Source organism: Urtica dioica, chromosome 4, assembly GCF_054948205.1.
Source record: "Urtica dioica subsp. dioica isolate 48M chromosome 4, U.dioica_male_clone48M_v1_H2, whole genome shotgun sequence".
Classification (NCBI taxonomy): Eukaryota; Viridiplantae; Streptophyta; class Magnoliopsida; order Rosales; family Urticaceae; genus Urtica; species Urtica dioica.
The window spans coordinates 17355782-17359562 of record NC_142759.1 but is presented as its reverse complement, the minus strand read 5'-3'; the positions used below and the strand labels follow the sequence as shown (position 1 = coordinate 17359562).

The following is a 3781-nucleotide window of genomic DNA, read 5'->3' as shown; positions in this document are numbered from 1 at the left end:
TGTCGGGAAGTGGATCTTTAGGTAATCTCCTGTAGGTCGAGGCTATGAAAGTGGATCTCTAGGCTTTGCATTAGAACACGAACACGGTCACCCTGCTTGTGTCCTTGCCACAGGACATGAAACCCATATGCTGTAAATTGGTTTTCAAAGAAAAATATAAAGATGACGGTTCACTTGATCGCTACAAATCAAGAGTCGTTGCTATCGAAAACACACAACAAGTTGGCTTCGACTATACAGAGAAACTATCGATATTGTTACAAAGCCGGTCACGATTCAAGTTGGCATGTGCATTGCTATATCTAGAGGGTGATATGTGAGATAGTTAGACGTCAAAAGAAACCCTTAATCAACGGCTATCTCACCGAGTATGTGCACATGACTCAAGCTACCGAGTTTCACAAGGCAGTGCTCTCCACTGTAGTCTACACTATTTCTTTGAAATTAAGGTCAAAATTACATTTCGTAGCTGTTTGAGCTGACCTTAATAACCGCCACTATCCATGGCCAATTCCATGAAAATTATTGGGATCGAAGTTTCAATTAAATTAATTTTTCCATTTGAAAACTATTTATCTGTGACTAGTTGTAGCTATTTGAAATAGCGACACGTTTTTGCCGCGGCTTTTTCTATGGTTGAAAGTAATATAACAACGGCCTTTTAAGTTCGCGCGGTTGAAAAAACTAACATTTGAAGCTTGTATTTGTTGTGGAGAACAATGATTCAAATGTTGAGTTGGGGAGCCTAATCGATCGGCGTGATGACTAAAGCCTTTACGACGATGATTCACGGATCGACTTGTCTATTAGTTCTAGTGATCCCTTATAAATACTATGTGAGCCAATTGTGTTTGTAGAGCGCTAGAGAGTTGTAAATACATTTTCTCTCGATTTTGAGTATTAGTGAGAATTTTGCAGCAACAAAGTTGACATAACTTTCGCATTGAAAGTGAACCGCTATAAATTTGTGTGTGTGCAACTGTTCTTCTCATTTTTTGAGTAATTCATTTTCTGATTTTATGTTGGATTTGAGGATCAAATCCTAACATCAATACTGAGACATACGTCCTTATTTTCTTTCTCTTCAGGTGCGATTTAGGGTTTGATAAAACCTTCTTCTTCTCTACAATCTCAGCCTCCCCTGAGTTTTCGGTCAACACCCTGGTCACACAGTGGCGCACCTCCGACATAGGGGAAGCTCTACCCATTTTTCCTGCAATTCCAACGAGTCTCGAGTTTGCTGGATCGTGGTTGTGCGTTGTGTGGGTTTGTTTTGCAGGTGTTTGGAGTGTGAAGAGATGCTATTCCTGAAAATGGTTTTCGACGGTCTCGGGAACACACCGGTAGTGATGTCCACCACTGCCAAAAGTTTTTCTGAGACGTCGGTCATCCCCGAAGACCTGAGCTTTATGTTTAGCTCAGACAAGGATCGCTGGCGTTCCTCTTCGTAGTCGGTGCTCGCCGCGCCAAGCGCCCCCCAACTCGTACTAATTGAGGAAGTGGGCTCTAGGTGGTTTAATGATGATTTTTTGTTGTGGACTTGAGGAGTTTTCTTTCGATGAGAGTTATTTGGGTGGTCGATGTTAGTTTTTCGTATAAGTAATTAGTGTCTCTCCATTTTATTTGGTATTTTTCTTAGTCTAGACTGTTTTATGCACTTTTGTCTGGACTCGACAGTATTGTCCACTTTACTTTGGTGGTTTGTGTGTCCTGAAGATGATTCACTCATCTTACAGTTTCTTTCGTCCACGAATGGTGGTCCTCGAGCGTTGTGGTTCTTCCATTGACCTCTGGAGGTATTTTAAAAGAGCCAATGAGTTTCTCGAAAATGAGTGTGATTTTATCTTCCGTTCATAAGGAATTCACACACGTTGTACGTACTATCATCTGGTTCTAGGTTTGAATCATTTTTGTCTTGAGCTCTTATCATCTGCTTTTAGAAGATGTTTGAAGTTTGTATTCTTGGGTGTTTTTTTTTAGAAGTGATACTTTGGCTAAGATTACATGATATATTTTATTATAACTAGTCGATAGTTTCATTTTTTTAGCTGCTATATAAACATGTAGCAACTATATTATACATTTAAGAAATAACTAAAGACAAGCCTGGCTACATTATTCCTACTGATTTTTTTTTTCCTTCAATTTTTTCCTGGCAAAGGGAGACAAATCTCAACTGTCTATTATTTTTGTGAAGAAAACTAGAAGGAGGAACAGTTGATATTTATTATATGGAAACATAATCAGGGGAACAAAAATGCCATGGAACCCATCATCATAAGCATCATCGACAAAGTTATTGTGTCAATGGACTTGGATTTTATTCCGCTGTTTGATGCCGGATTTGAATCAGACTTAGACGATGACGTCGACGACGAAGTGCTAATAGGAGTACTGTTTGAGGAATCAGTAGTTGATGACGTGGTGGAATCTGAATCCGCTTCTTTGAATATCTTCGCGTCCGGAGAGTTTGGCGGAAGATTTAAAATACCTGAAAAAGATAGAAGAAAAAAAGCCCATTATTGTTGAGTACTATAATAATGACAATATAGTTTGTTGCCTGTTTCTCAAGCCACGTCAAAATAATTTATTTAGGGTGATGTAGCTAAATAGTCAATTTAAAATTATGAATTTGCAAAATAGTCAATGTTGATCTTAATTTAGTGAAATAGCCAAAATGTGCAGTAATCTGATTTAATTTTTTTTTAACCCAAGATTAATTTTTTTTAAGTGATAAATTATTTATAGTAATCGCCAAAATTTTTAATCTTGACTGTCAAATTTTTTTTGAAAACGTAAATTTGGCTACTTTGCTGAAAAGTTGAAACTTTGACTATTTTGTTAATTAATAAGTTTCAAATGAGTATTTTGTACTATCATAGTAGTAAGAAAATGAGAGGTTAGGATTAATAATAATACTTGGGCAATCGGAGACTTTGGCGTCGATGTTGCAAACGGAAGGCATTTGAATAGCCAAAGTGGTGTTGATGGGGAGGCCGATTGAAGGGTCAGAGCTCTCCTTGATGAGGACACACAAGCATTTTGGCTTTGACTGCTTCACTTTCTTCGTGTCTTCGCAGCATTGTGGCACGGGCTTTTTGGCCTCTCCGCTCACATAAGGGATACAAGAAGCTAGGCTCGCCAGCTCTGCCGCGCACTCCTTCTCATCGGCCTCACTCGAAGCCGAGGCCATTATAAATATGGCTGTTATTGTGATTCCTAAAATCATGATCACCTTCTTGCCGCTGATTCCCATTTTATGTATATGTATCTATGTATCTCTTTGGAGGTCTTACGTACTACACGATTGTATTAATTCTCTCTTTGGTTGATGTTTATTGTATGTTGATTTGGTTTGGTATTTATAAGCTTCCCTGGCCTTGTGGTATTTTGTATGAATTGACAACACCATTCACATGTGATCGTCTAGTGTTTTGTGATGCAGCAGCCATTTATTACGATGTATGGGCATGGGAAAACCCTTGTTAATTGCTTACGCGTTGAAAAATGGGATTCCTTATTCCGAAGATTGAAAAAATATTTTAACATTTTCTTTTTAACTCCGGTTTTTGCGGTTCCCAATGATATCTCATATCTCCATTTATTTTCGTGGAAGTACTATCGGTTTCATATATAATTTAAATGAAAGTGGTTTAGTGCCACTTGGAAGCGATTCAAGTTTTGTGTCTAAGTAAAAAAGTAGACACCGTATCAGCTCATTTCATGATCATTGGTTTGAACTTTAAACCAATGTTCAGGGATAACGATAGATATCAACTAC

General features: G+C 38.1%; 1 pseudogene; it reads right to left on the bottom strand.

Moving 5' to 3' along the window:
- Nucleotides 1–2243: 2243 nt before the first annotated feature.
- Nucleotides 2244–3256, bottom strand: LOC149400934 (non-specific lipid transfer protein GPI-anchored 14 pseudogene; annotated as a pseudogene).
- Between the last annotated feature and the right edge of the window lie 525 nt (nt 3257–3781).